Below are 16,112 nucleotides of genomic sequence, written 5' to 3'. Positions count from 1 at the left end.
ACATAACGGAAAAACAGGTGTGTTTCCGTTTGGATGACGTTAGGTCATCCTCGTCCAAGTACTCCATATTCAAATCCGCGACCACAGGCGAGAGTGGATTGTCCATTGCAACTCTTTCTGCTTATTCATAGTAATTTCCATTAAAAAGAAATTACTTGGAGTACAGGACATGCCTGAAAAATATCGGTGGCATTCTTGTAAAATTTCTGACCAATAAGCTCTAGTGGTGCACCCGTGGTCCAGAGGTAGCACATTCGGTTAGCTGGTTCGAAACCCGCCACCGCTTAAATTTTGAGTATTAATCAGCACTGGTGGCCAAAGACTTTCGGCGTAAGAAGTCACCCTCATTCTGCCAACGGTCTTGTCAAAGAGGGCGGAGGAATGGACAGATGTTCAGGGCATTCTCTTGTCCTTGTGGTGGGTAACTGCCGATGAAGGCGCAAAAATCAACAATGATCAACGGCATGAGGACGCAGAAGGCAATGGAAACCACTGCATTAAAGACGCATTATGTGTACCCAAGGACATGTGGCCTGTAACTGGAAAAGTGTCATAAAGATCTCTACATTGGCGAGAGATTCCGGAATAAATCCTCGTTCTGATCTCCGGGAGGGGACTGCCAAGCGGGAGGTGACTATGAGAAAAAGAATTCAATAACCAACGAAAGGATAGTGTTCAACGAGTCGAGGTACGGAATGCTAGAAACTTGAACCTGGTAGGGAAGATAGAAAATTTGAAATGGAAATGCAGAGGCTCAAGCTAGATATGGCAGGGGTCAGTGAAGTGAAATGGAAAGACGACATGGATTTTTGGTCTGATTAGAATAGAATTATATCAACAGCAGCAGAAAATGGTATAAAGGGGGTAATTTTTTATGAATAGGAAGGTAGAACAGAGAGTGTGCTACTGTGAACACTTGAGTGAAGGGTTGCTTTTTATGAGAATCGACAGCAAGCCAACACCGACAATGATAGTTCAGGTATAGACGCCGACGTCGCAAGATGAAGATGGCGAGACAGAGAAAGTATATGAGGATATTGAAAGGGTCATACAGTACGTAAAGGGAGATGAAAATCTAATTGCATTGGGGGAATTGAATGCAGTTGTAGGGGAAGGAGTAGAATAAAGGGTACAGGGAAATATAGGCCTGGTACAAGGAATGAGACAAGAGCGAGAATAATTGAGTTCTGTGATAAATTTCAGCAAGTAATAGCAAATGCTCTGTTCAAGAAACATAAGAGGAGGAGCTATACCTGGAACAGGCCGGGTTATACGCAAAAAAATTGCAGTTACAGAACGTCATTGTCAGAAATTCAGAACTCAGATACTGGATTGTAAGGCTTACCCAGGATCAGATATAGAATCAGATTACAATGTAGTAGTGATGAAGAGTAGGCTGAAGTTTAACAGATCAGTCAGGAAGAATCAATACGCAAAGAAGTGGAATACAGAAGTCCTAAACAATGACGAGATACGTTTGGGGTTCTCTAAGTCTACAGACTGTAGGGGAAGGAGTAGAAGAAAAGGTTACAGGAGAGTATGGGTTTTGTGTTAGCAGAAGAGCCAACACCGTGTTACGAGTGGAGGCCGAAATCCACTTGTTTTAGCTCACGCAGGCTGGCGTGAGGAGGGAAGAACTATACTGACGTTAGGTCTGGAACATGACAAGGAATGAGAATTCAGAAAGCGGACGTAATTAGTTTGATACTTAACTTTTATCCATTAATGATGAACGTCGCTCTTGACGGAACATGATTCACAATATTATCTGTTCAGAATACATTCTTGAAGATAGTAATTATAGCAACTGAATATGGCGCCTTGCTAGGTCGTAGCAAATGACGTAGCTGAAGGCGATGCTAAACTATCGTCTCTGCAAATGAGAGCGTATGTAGACAGTGAACCATCGCTAGCAAAGTCGGCTGTACAACTGGGGCGAGTGCTAGGGAGTCTCTCTAGACTAGACCTGCCGTATGGCGACGCTCAGTCTGCAATCACTGATTGTGGCGACACGCGGGTCCGACGTATACTAACGGACCGAGGCCAATATAAAGGCTACCACCTAGCAAGTGTGGTGTCTGGTGGTGACACCACAATGGGCTTGGGAGAAGGGTTGAGAGAGGAGAAATACTAATTGGGTTCTGTAACAAGTTTCAGCTAGTAATAGCGAATACTCTGCTCAAGAATCACAAGAGCAGGAGGTATACTTGGAAATAACCAGGTGATACGGGAAGATTTCAGTTAGATTACATCATGATCAGGCAGAGATTCCAAAACCAGGTACTGGATTGTTAGGCGTATCCTGAAACGCACATAGACTCACATCGCAATATAGTAGTGATGAAGAGTAGGCTGAAGTTTAAGACGTTAGTCAGGAAGTATCAATACGCAAATAAGTGGAACACGGAAGTACTAAGTACGGTTGAAGTTCGCTAAGGCTATGGATACAGCAATAAGGAATAGCTCAATATTCAGTACAGTTGAAGAGGAATGGACGTCTCTACAAAGGGAAATCACAAAAGTTGGGAAGGGAGGCGTAGGTACAAAGTAGGTAGCTGCGAAGAAACCATGGGTAACAGAAGAAACACTTCTATTGATCGATCAAATGAGGAAGTACCAAAATGTTCCGGGACAGTCAGGAATAGAGAAATACAAGTCGCTGAGGAATGAAATAAATAGTAAGTGCAGGGAAGCTGTAGGATAAATGTGAAGACATCGAAAAAGAAATCACTGTCGGAACGACAGACTCAGCATACAGGAAAGTCCAAGAAACCTTCCGTGACATTAAAAACAAGTGTGACTACGTTAAGAGTGGAACGAGAATTCCACTTTTAAATGCAAAGGAGAGAGTGGGTAGGAGGAAATAATACATTGAAAGCCTCTAGAAGGGGAAATATTTGTCTAATGTGATACAAGAAGAAACAGGAGTCGATTTAGAAGAGATAGGTGATCCAGTATTAGAATCAGAATTTAACAGAGCTTTGGAGGACTTAAGAGCAAATAAGACAGAAATGATATATAATATTCCATCAGAATTTCTAAAATCATTAGGGGAAGTGGCAACAAAACGACTATTCACGCTGGTGTGTAGAATGTATGAGTCTGCGGACGTACCATCTAACTTCCGCAGAGGCATCATCCACACAATTCCGAAGATGGCAAGTGCTGACAAGTGTGAGACGTATCGCACAATTAGCTTAACAGTTCATCGATCCAATTTGATAACACGAAATAATACACAGAAGAACGGAAAAGAAAATTGAGGATCCGCTAGATGACGATCAGTTTGGCTGTAGGAAAGTAACGGCACGAGTGAGGCAGTTCTGACATTGCGGTTAAGAACTGAAGCTAGACTGAAGAAAAATCAAGACAAATTCATAGGATTTTTCGACATGGAAAAAGCATTTGAAAATGTAAAATGGTGCAAGATGTTCCACATTCTGTAGAAGTAAGTATAAGCTATAGGGAGAGACAGCTCATATGCAATATGTACAACGGCGAAGAGGGAATAATAACAGTGAATGACCAAGATCGAAGTGCTTGTATTAAAAAGTACGTAAGACGAGGATATAGCCTTACGGCGCCACTGTTCGATCTGTATGTCAAGGAAGCAATGATGGAAGTAATAGAAAGGTTCGGGAGTGGAAGTAAAATTTAACATGAAAGTATATCAATGATAAGATATGCTGATGATGTTGCTATCCTGAGTGAAAGCGAAAAAGGATTACATGATCTGCTGAACGGAATGAACAGTCTAATGAGTACAGAGTATGAACTGAGGGTAAATCGAAGAAAGACGACGGTAATGAGAAGTAGTAGAAATTAGAACAGCCATAAACTTAACATTAGGACTGATGGTCACGAAGTAGATGAAGTTAAGTGAAATCACAGAAGTTGAAAAGAATATCATAGGTACAGAGAAGGTACCTGCGAGAAACCATTCGTAACAGAAGGAATGCTTCAGTTGATCGATAGAAGAAGGAAACACAAAGTTGTTCATTGAAATTCAGGAGTACTAAAGCACAAGTAGCTGAGGAATGAAATAAACAGGAAGATCAGGGAAGATAAGACGAAATGGCTGCATGTAAAATGTGAAAAATTCGAAAAAGAGATGACTGTGGGACGGACTGACTCAGTATATAGGAATGTCAAAACAACGTGCTGTGAAATTAATAGCAAGGATGGTAACATTAATAGTGCAACAGGAATACCGCTGTTAAACGCAGAGGATGGAGCGGATTGGTGGAAAGAGTACTCTGAAGACCTGCATAAGGTGGAAGATTTGCCTAATGTTATAGATGAAGAAACAGGAGACGATTTAGAAGAGGTAGGGGGTCCAGAATTAGAATCACAATTTAAAGGAGCTTTGGAGGACCTGAAATCAAGTAACGCAGAGGGGATTGCTAATATTCCATCAGAATTTCTAACGTAATTAGGGGGCGGGGGGTCAACAAAGCGATATTCAAGTTGAAAGGTAGAATGTATGAGACGGATGATACACCATAAGACTTTCGGAAAAATATCATTCACACAATTAGAAAGACTGCAAAAGATGACAAGTGCAAGAATTATCGCACAATCAGCTTAACAGCTCATGCATCCAAGTTGATGACAAGGATAATATACAGAAGAATTGAAATAAAACTGAGGTTGTATTAGATGACGATTAGTTTGGTTTTAGGAAGGGTAAAGTCACCAGAGCGGTACATCTGACTTTGCGCTTGATAATGGAAGCAAGACTAAAGTAAAAACAATACATATTCATATGATTTGGACCTGTGAAAGGCGTTCGACAATGTAAAATCGTGCAAGATGTTCGAAATTTGGAGAAAAATAGGTGGAGGTTCTAGGGAGAGACGGGTAATCTGCACTATATACAGGAGCCAAGACAGAATAATAAGAGTGGATGACCAAGAATGAAGTATTCAGATTAAAAAGGGTGTAAGACAATAATGTAGTCTTTCGCTCCTACTGTTCAATCTGTATATCGAAGAAGCAATGATGGCAATGAGAGAAAGACTCAGGAGTGGAATTAAATTTGAAGGTGAGAGAATATCAATGATATGATTCACTGATGACATTGCTATCCTGGGTGAAAGTGAAGAGGATTTACATGATCTGCTGAACGGAATGAACAATCTAATGACTACAGAGCACGGACTGAGAGTAAATCGGGGAAAGACGAAAGTTAATGAGCAGCACCAGAAATGAGAACAGCGGGAAACTTAACATCGGGACTGATGGTCACGAAGTAGATAAAGTAAAGGAGTTCTACTACCTAGGCAGCAAAATAACCAATGATGGCGGAGCAAGGAGGATATCAAAAGCAGACTGGCACTGGCAAAAAGGGCATTCCTGTCAAAGAGAAATATGGTAGTATCGAACATAGGCCTTAATTTCAGGAACAAATTTCTGAGAAGCACCTTTGGAGCACAGCTTTGTATGGTAGTGAAACATGGACTGTGGGAACACCGGAACAGAAGAGAATCGAAGAATTTGAGATGTGGTGTTGCCGACGAATGTGGAAAATTAGGTGTACTGATAAGGTAAGGAATGAAGATGTTCTGCGCAGAATCGGAGAGGGAAGGAATATGTGGACAACATTGATAAGGAGAAGTGTCAGGATGACAGAACATCTCTTATGACATCTGGAAATGACTTGCATGGTAGTAGAGGGAACTGTAGAGGGCAAAAACTGTAGAGGGAGACAGAGATTGGAATATACCCAGCAAATAACTGAGGTCGTGGGCTGGATGCGCTATTCTGAGATGAAAAGGTTGGCACAGGAGAGGAAATCGTGGCGCGGCACCTCAAACCGTTGGAAAAGTAACAGAAAAGCTCTAGTTACTCTCCCATGCTCAGGAGGATATCCGAGTCTTTCACCCTACAGTTTTCAGGGCGTTTTACAAATTCTGTTGAACTGCGGATATGACGAGGAGATTTAACCGCATAAGGGCTTAATATTTCGTCAGGTATTTTTCCAACAAATGTGTAGGTGCCCTGGTGTTGCTGACTATGGCGCACAACGGCACACCATCTTTGTGTAATTTAGGAACTCCGTATAGTCTCATTGAGGTAACGATTTCTTGGCGATCCCAACTGATAAATTCGCCTCTCTGAGAAGAGCCCTAGTCCCGTTCTCCACCTTCTTTGTGGTGCTACTGTTGATCTTCCTCTGGGAGCCGTCATCTATCGGACCCTGCATCCTCTCAATGTAGTCCTTGTGAGAAAGAACAACAGTAGCGTTGCCTTTGACACCAGGTCAGACATTAATCTCAGGGCACTCTCTCAGGTCCCGAGTCGTCGTCCTCTCTCTACTGGTAATGTTCGACTTTGTAACCTTAGATCTCGTTACAGCACAGCAGCTATCATGACGTATTTCTTCAGTTTCTAGGGCTGCAACTTGTTCAACTGCGGTGACGATGTCCACGACCAGTGTGAACTTAGGGGTAGGAGCAAAGTTAAATCCTTTCTCCACAACTGAAACCACACCGTCACTCGGCTCCATATCAGTGACACTGATGACCGTCTCGTATGGAATCAGCAGTGATGGTTTGTCAGAAAGACGTGAGAATTTTGACACTTGACTTTCTGTGGCCTTCCTGTGTGTGGTATCCGCTGCACACAGGTAGCACCATCAATCCAGTCCCAGGAAAACGATTGGCCAGTTGTGAATATAGTCTAAATAGCTCCTAGGAGTCGTTCTCAAGGCTCCGGCGGGTAAAGTGCACCCTCTCACGTAACAGGGCAAGGCTGGCCTGCTTCTTTTTTTAATTCTCCTGACTGCTGCAGAATCGATGTGGTGCGTGACCTTACCAAAGTTCGTGACAACATGTTTGTTGTGACAACTCCTCAGAAGTGCAAGAGCACTCAGCAGAGTCCATCTTCGGGCTCGCAGCTTTTCGAATTTCTTCATGCCAAGATAAGTCTCCTCCCTGTAAAGGTACATGATGTGATTCTTCAGTTTCTGGCGGTGTATTAGCTGGAGCTCAGTTCTTCGGCGCACCTGAATATGGTGACGTGTTTGCGCACAATGAACACTATGAATGGCAGTACACCCGTGGAAAGTCCGATCAACTAATTCCGCGGGAGAATCATAGTTTCGTATTAATTGCACGAGTCTGAGTTGTAATTAGTACCACCAGTTTCATTGCTTCACAGGGATACGAAGTATGTCTTAATAATCACATTCGTTTATTGAATGTAAGATCATGTGTCAGGTATGCCACAGCGAAGAGAATCGCTACTTTTCAAAAAGGTGTAAACTACCTACGTCTAGATGTTTCCTTTTGTTTCTAAGAAAATTATAACTGTTATTATGTTTGCTCAGTTCCTAAGAAGGATCACGTTATTTTCGATGTGCACTGACTTAGATGTCAGCGTCCATGTAAACTGCCGTAGGGGAGACGTCCCCTGAAACACATATCACAGATTCGCCTGTAGCTAGCCCTGTATTAGAAGTGTAACCCACATAGTGTCCGAAGAGGAGTGATCAGTATTCAGGGACATAACAGGAACGATCATTCGAAGCAAAAACGTCTTATAAGCAAGGGCTCTAAAATGTATACCTTAAGAGCTGTGACCACTTCTTCGTCTCAGATACTGTGAAACAAATATCTTCATCTGCAAGATCTTTGGTTTCCATATTTGTCAGAAGGTAATATGGACCAAAAGAAGAAAAAATTGTCTATTATACTCGGACTCTAAAACGTGTACCTTAAGAGCCATGAGCGCTTGTTCAATGGAAGAGATGCATTTCACATTAGCCAAGATATACTTATGGGCCAGTGTCCAAATCTGTCATTAGTAAAACAAATACTGGTTGTTTCCGATCATGAGCCGTAATCTTCCTTCACATTACGGAAGGAAGGTAATGAGAGCAGTCTGTCGGAGATCAAGTTGTAATATTTGAAAGCAGCTGCGACTGAGCGTTTTCCATGGTGTGATGCACTTGTACAGAGAAAGAATATAACAGTTTGGAAGATCCTCTAAATAAACAGTGCGTACAGATCACGGCTAATTCTCTTTGGTTTACAATCTATCCACGATCGCCCATTGCTTACAAAAAAAATTTCAAATGTGTGTGAAATCTTATGGGACTTAACTGCAAAGGTCATCAGTCCCTAAGCTTACACACTACTTAACCTAAATCATCCTAAGGACGTACACACACACCCATGCCCGAGGGAGGACTCGAACCTCCGCCTAGATCAGCCACACAGTCCACGACTGCAGCGCGCCAGACCGCTCGGCTAATCCCGCGCGGCCGTTGCTTACACACATTCTGAAAAACGCCAACTTATACCAATGAAATAGCTGTTTGTGAGCATTTAATCTCCGTTTCGTCCAAACGTCCAATCATAAAGTGTTCTAAATACGTTGGCTATACTACACCGACCCGTCAGTCCGGGGGGCTTTACTCCTTTCAGTAACGTCAGAAGACATATCGGGAGCTCAGTACTTTCTGACACAAGCCCGTCTATTGAGGGAGATTGGAACTCGAAATATGGTTAGGCCATTGGCGTGGAGAAATCTTGCCAGGTGTCCATTGGTAGTCTTAATAATTATGTCGATGAATTGCGCAATATTCCAGAGAGACATTGAAGAGTCACTCGCGTTCTCCATATATCAAGGAGTATAATTTTCAATGCGATAGGGTGCGCAGCTGCGATGAATTTTTTGGAAGATATCTTGAATCCTTAAGCTTCCATTGTCTTTATTTCATGCACGATTGTACAATTTTGGCCTCAGGACATTTTCAAGTATCTTTTGGATTATGTTTAGTAGTAGATTATGTCTTGTACGTCGTTCCTCCTATGACATCACGTTATGCTCATAAAATAAATCCGAGATATTGACGCTATTTTAGGAGCGCGTTACTTTCGAGCAGTTTTTACAACAATTGCTCAAAAGTAACGTGCTCCTAAAATAGTTTTTTTGTAGATGACGCTATCGTTTATCGACTAGTAAAGTCACCATAAGATCAAAACAAAATTGCAAAACCATTTAGAAAAAAATACCTGTATGGTGCGAAAATCAGTCAGATCTAAAGGCCGTAAATTAAACTAAATACCTGGCAATTACAATTACGAACAACTTAAATAGGAAGGAACTCATAGAAAATGTTGTGGGGAAGGCTAACCAAAGATTGCGTTTTTTCAAGGACACTTACAAAATGTGACAGGTCTACTAAGGAGACGGTCTGCACTACGCTTTCCGTCCTCTTAGAATACTGCTAAGCTGTGTGGGATCCTTACCACAAACGATTGACGGAGTACATCGAAAAAGTTCAAAGTGGGGCATCACGTTTTGTATTATCGCGAAATAGGGGAGAGAGTGTCACTGAAATGATACAGGATTTGTGATGGACATCACTAAAGCAAAGGCGTCTTTCGCTTCGGAGGAATCTTCTCACGAAATTCTAGTCACCGACTTTTTCCTCTGAATACGAAAATATTCTGTTGACGCCGATCTACATAGGGAGAAACGATCACCATGATAAAATAAGGGAAATCAGAGCTCGCACTGAAACATATAGTAGTTCGTTCTTTCCGGCGCTGTACGACATTGGAATAATAGAGAATCGTGAACGTGGTTCGATGAACCCTCTGCCAGGCACTTAAATGTCACTTGCATGGTATCCATGTAGATGTAGATGTAGATGCAGGGTCTGTACAAGTCTGTTTTTCAGCTAAAGAGTGAAGAGATTTTTATATTTTCGTAGGACATGATGCCTTCTTTCACATCAGTTACGTGCTCAATCCAGTTTAGATTTTCGTCTATTATTACTCCTAGACTCCTTTCTGAAGGAGAGAATTTGATATTTGTCCCATTTAAGATTAAAGTTGAAAGGGATTCCCGATGTTTCGGGCTAATTAGCATAGAATTACCAACGGGTACCGCTTGGGTGTTAGATGGATTGAGCTTCAACCCTAAATCCTGCGTCCATTTTGATATTGTACAAGGGTCTGTACTGAGATTCTCGATAACTGTCTTCAGATATATTGGTTTTCCACTTAGATACAACTTGAGGCCACTAGCGTATACCGAGCGAGGTGGCGCAGTGGTTAGACACTGGACTCGCATTCGGGAGGACGACGGTTCAATCCCGCGTCCGGCCATCCTGATTTAGGTTTTCCGTGATTTCCCTAAATCGCTCCAGGCAAATGCTGGGATGGTTCCTTTCAAAGGGCACGGCCGACTTCCTTCCCCGCCCTTCCCTAATCCGATGAGACCGATGACCTCGCTGTCTGGACTCCTTCCCCGAAACAACCAACCAACCACTAGCGTATATGTGGTATTTGCTGTAGGACAAAACTGATGAGAATAGGATAGAAGCAAATACCGAACGCGGGAGGGGGGGGGGGGGGGGGGGGGGTGGGTGAAGGGTGAAGCCGGATACTAGGATACTACTTGCTTCCAAGGTGATTTTATGGTGGCAAAAGTCTATGGTGTCAAAGGCTTTGCTGAAGTTTAAGAAGGACATGATAGTCGGCAGTGGTATATCCATGATAAGCTTCAGGTCATCTGTTTTCTTTATTAAGACAGAAGTTGTGTTGCATTGTTTCCTGAACTTGGTGGGCATTCGTCCAGGATGTTGTTTGCGGTTAGGTCATAGACTATGTATTCTGTAGGTGCCCCGGTGGTCTCGGTCGGCTACGGTGGACTGGATGGCCGAGTGGTGACCTCTCCAGTTGTTAGGATGCTAGGAAATGGTTGTAGAAGCGTCAGAAACGCCAAAGAAACATTATTACTTCAAAACACCTTTATTCCTGCCGAGTACAATGTGACTTGGTGATGTCAACGACCTCCCCCGGGTCCTCGCTGACTCGTAGTGATGACACCAGATCCGGGGCGCACGGTCTTGCTAGCGCAGCGCCGCGTGCTGTGACGTAGCGGAGGAATGTCCTTACTTCGGCCGCACATGGCTGGCGGCGCCCGGTTGGCCGGCCGGCTCGGCTGCGGACAGCAAGCTGCGGCGCGTAGATGGCTCCGGGTTGGAGTGCCGACGCTGTCGGCACGAGAGGCATTCTCGTAGTGCGGAGTGTACTCTGTCCCACCTTGTCTTCTTCCCTGCTCCTCCTGGTGGCTCGTCTGCGGTGAACGGGCGGAACGGGCTGCAGTTCCCCAGCGTCGTCGGCTCACCCGGCTGGGCGGCGGATGCACAAGCCTAGCCCCCGCACGATCTCGAAGACGGCTCACTGATGTGGTCAGCATTGGCGGCGAGTGAGTCTGCAGCGATGTCTGCTAATCCTGGGTTGATGATTGACAGCGGCAGCAGAGAGGACCAGAGCTGGTACTGTCCCCTCACGTCTGATGCTGTATGGGCCGTCCTTACTGGAACATCTCCTTAATAGAGATTAACATGTCGATCGCCGAGCTGAGCGCTACGCAGCGACCCAGTACACATCTATCTGCTAGTCTAACTGCGAGTGCCTTGTTGCTATCAAAGCTGCCGTATTTAAAGGAAGCACGAGCGACGTCCTGACGTCATCCTCGTTTGTAATGAATGCCTTCGTTCCACTTATACTGCTGATTCATCTGTCGTACTCGCCCTTTAGGTGTTCTTGCGACGGAGTTACGTGTTGTTGCGGCAGACTTACGCGAAGTTGTGAAATGCAGTACAGCTGACGTTATACTTCTGTCTTGCACTCTACAAAAGTCTCCGTCTAACACAAACCCGCGTACTAAGCAATTCTCTCTCGCCTGTTGTATGTAACTAGGCCATTGCCCCTGCGTGACGACACATTCCGATATATGTTGCAATCCTCTTAGCTCTTGCCTAACCTACTGCCTCTGGCTCTCGGCATAGGCAACGAAACTTTGACAATTTTCCGCGTTTCCAACTCTTTACTATTCCTACTGAATAGGATTGGGGAGAAGAGGAGTTTGTGGCACAACTTGACAAGAAGAAGGGATCGGTTGGTAGGACATGTTTTGAGGCATCAAGGGATCACAAATTTAGCATTGGAGGGCAGCGTGGAGGGTAAAAATCGTAGAGGGAGACCAAGAGATGAATACACTAAGCAGATTCAGAAGGATGTAGGTTGCAGTAAGTACTGGGAGATGAAGAAGCTTGCACAGGATAGAGTAGCATGGAGAGCTGCATCAAACCAGTCTCAGGACTGAAGACCACAACAACAGACCACAACAACAACTATTCCGTGACCCTACACATCCCCCTCCTTTAAGAAAATTCGTCCCGAATTTTACAATTCTGGACTTACTGGTTGTGCACGCCATACGTCATTATACTCTACAAGTATCTTTCAACTACTCCTTCAACACTGTCATACTTTTCTTATCCGCTAATAATCTATTTACACTTAATACTGATTCCAATCATATCATTAGTTAACTATTTATATTACGTTCCACTATTCCCGATTCATCCCATAGGTACTTGATGTACGGTTGTTATTTCAGAACGAGACATCTTTTTCCGTATATAAAAGTAAGTTGCACAAATAAACACTAGAACTAAGATTATACTAGTCGTTGACACACCAAATATAATTGTGTTTTGCTTAAGTTTCTCCCGATATTGCTGCACGTGCTGCAATAGTTGATTAACTGAGATCTGCTCTTTTTCTGAGATAGTCAGGCCATCTAAAGATTGCAGCAATGTGGTATCCAAGGAATCGTTAATAAACGTTAGGTTCTGGCGAGGCAATATATGTGTTGGTTCCTCTGGATAATACAAGATAGGCTGTGTCACGTAAATCATTGTTGTACCCGTGTAAGTAGCTGGTAGGTGAAAATACTGCCCCACTATTTCACATCCAGTGCCATTAATCAATAATCCACTGCCCTGCAATTCAAGCTTTGATATATCTGTCAATCTACCATTTCTGTAACAAGTGGCAACTACGATCTCTAGTTCGAACACAGAGTAAATACGATGTTCCCCAACGTCCTGAAATTTCGGTCTCGGAAGTAACACCTTCTTTTCGCATTCTAAGGTTCCCATATTGCCCAAAAATAACTGCATCCCACACGAATGATTGTGGGTTGCCAGCTCCTTTGCTGGACAAATAAAAACACTTCCCCCTTCCGTAGACATTACCACATGAGCACTCCTCCATCTTGACACGAACAACAATTCCCGAGTTTGCACTTGCACCCACTTCTCCTCTGCAACAGTGTAGCAGTACCAGACTGACGAAAAGTTTCCCGGGCCACATCCTAGCACGGCACCTGAAGGAAAAGGAAGCCATGTCAATCGCTCCCTTCCTTACCACGTCTAAAACACACAAATGACAAGTGAAAACTACACATACCCTATTACCTAATAACAATAAATTCGACATGTTCCTCCCCGAGGACACTTGATCTACTTATCCCTAGACCTAAGTGCGTAAGGAACGTTCCTCTGCTGTTCTTTTATCTTCGGTATCCTCACACCCTTTGTTACTGCTGGAGGAATCTGCGGTAACGCATCCACTGCTCCCTTCAACGGCTTAATCCTAATCACATGAACTACTGACGACTTGGTTGGTAACTGCAACTTTATGTTCACTGGAGACACTATTTCATTTACCTTATACGGTCCAGAATATTTCGTCAAAAAGTTCTTCGTTTTACCCTTCGGAACATAAGGATTAGCCAACAATACCCACTGACCAATTCCGTATTGCGGCAGCTTACCTGTTCTTTGCCCAATACTCTCTTGTTTCTCCAAAGCTTTAGTATTAGCACGCCGTACCCTTTGCCAAATCTCTCTCAATTTCTTGGCGAAATTCTTCACTGACTCATCCTGTGAACCTACCTGAGGTTTGAGCACATCAAATGGTGATGGCATTTTCCGACCATAAATTACCTCATATGGAGAGAGCCCCGTTCCTGTATGAACTTTCGCGTTATATGCGCTTGTCAGCAGATTTAAATACACGTCCCAATCCGTGTGTTCTGAATTTACGTAATGACTAATCATCTTAACTAACGTCCTATGAACACGTTCTGTTCATCCATTCGACTGAGGATGAAATGGACTTGTCCTTAATTTCTTAACTTTCAATAAACGGCATAACTTCTTCATCAGCTCCGACATCAAGTAACTACCCTGATCTATAATTATAGTATCAGGCACACCATACTTCAGCAACCAGTTATTTACTAAAGCTTGGGCAACAGTGCTTGCCTTCTGATCTGGAATAGCTACCATTACCAGATATCGGGAAAAATGATCTAATATTGTTAATTCGTATCGATTACCCGATTGGGTCTTGTTAAATGCTCCGATTACGTCTAATCCAATGAATGCAAACGGACGATCAGCTTCAGGTAGTCTCTGTAACTGAATATTCTGATGACTTACATTTGCTCTCTGCGCACACGGTATACAATTTTGCACATACTGCTCTACATCATTGCTACGTGTCTTCCACCAAAACCTTTCAGCTACCCGTCTATCAGTCGTTCTTTTACCGACATGACCTGGCAATACATGGTCGTGCGCTTGTTGCAACACTTCTTCCCTCAGCGACTCCGGTACTACGACGCGTAGTCCGCACTTCGTCTTCCTGCAAAGCAACCCATCCTGCATTTCATACTGCGGTTGCGTTCGGAACAATTGACACTCTCTTCAGTGGCTTGCGCTTTTATCCACTTCTTCTCACTTATGCCCACAACTTGTACAGCTGCTATTTTTCTACTAAGCGCATCTGCATTCGTATGTTTTACCCGTGGTTTGTGAATTACCTCGTAATCAAATTCACTTAGTTTCAGTGCCCATCTCGTTAAACGACTCGAAGGATCTTTCAACCCCAACAACCACTTCAATGCTGCGTGATCTGTAATCACCTTGAACTTACGCCCATATAAATAACAGCGAAAATACGAGATACCGCAAAGCACTGCTAACATTTCTGTCTCTGTAGTTGAATAATTCTTCTCTGCCTTATTCAGTTGCCTGGAAGCATAAGACACTGGATGTCTCTGTCCATTAACCCCCTGAGAAACAAAACAACCTACAGGAATATTACTAGCATCACAAGAAAGTATGAACTCTTGTTCGAAATAGGGAAGTATCAACACTGGGTCTGATGTTAGTATCTGTTTGAGCTTCTCGAATGCCCCCTGACACTGTGCTGTCCATTCAAACTTAACACCTTTCTTTAACAATCTCGTTAATGGATGTGCAATTTCCGCGAACCCCTTTACATATCGTCTGAAGTAATTACATAAACCGATGTATTGATGAACTTGTTTGGTGGTCTGTGATACTGGAAAATCACGCACAGCCGACGTTAGACGAGGTTCCGTTCTTACTCCATCCTGACTGATAATATGCCCTCTAACAGACCCTGAAAAGTAGCAGGAGCGTTTTTCAACCCAAATGGCATTCTGCGATACTGAAAGTGACCAAGACTTGTTGTAAAGGCCGTCTTCGGTCTATCCTCGGGACTTACTTCTATCTGATGGTACCCACTCTTTATGTCTAGTGTCGAAAAATATTTACATCGACCTAGGTTGTCCAATGTTTCCGTGATGTTCGGTATTGGATACGCATCTGTTACAGTTCGTGCGTTCAAAAAACGATAGTCACAACAAAACCTATACTTTTTAGTACCATCCAATGACTTCTTAGGAACTACCACTATATTGGCAGACCACGGGCTTTCACTGTTCTCTATAATACCGTCCTTTAGCTGCTGGTTAATAAATTCTTCCACTAGTGGTTGTAGGTGTTTCGCTATCCTGTATGGCTTTCTATAGACCGGCGGACTATCGCCAATCGGTAAACGGTGCTGTGTAATAGGAGTTGCTGGTAATGGACCTTCTGAATTAAACAAATCTAAATACTCTAATAACAAAGCTTCCATAGCTTTCCGATCACCTTTCTCCAAATGACGAATCTTATCACGTAGTACAGATGCCTTGACGGTTTGCTTGACGTTATAATCACCTTGGGATTCACCTATATCCTCATCGTCGAGTATTCCCAAACTCGCTACCACTACACTCTTTGGGAGATCCACTTCATCTGCCCCAAAATTATCTACACTGACCGGAATCATCGGTTCCCCATTTATATCCGTTACGCGCGCAACGCTCCTCCTAATAAAACAATGCATTTCAACCAATGCTTCATTGCTCTGCAGTGGCTCCAC

This window comes from Schistocerca piceifrons, chromosome 5 (genome assembly GCF_021461385.2).
Source record: "Schistocerca piceifrons isolate TAMUIC-IGC-003096 chromosome 5, iqSchPice1.1, whole genome shotgun sequence".
NCBI classification, from domain to species: Eukaryota; Metazoa; Arthropoda; class Insecta; order Orthoptera; family Acrididae; genus Schistocerca; species Schistocerca piceifrons.
The sequence above is the reverse complement of the archived record's forward strand: the minus strand, read 5'-3'. Positions refer to the sequence as shown.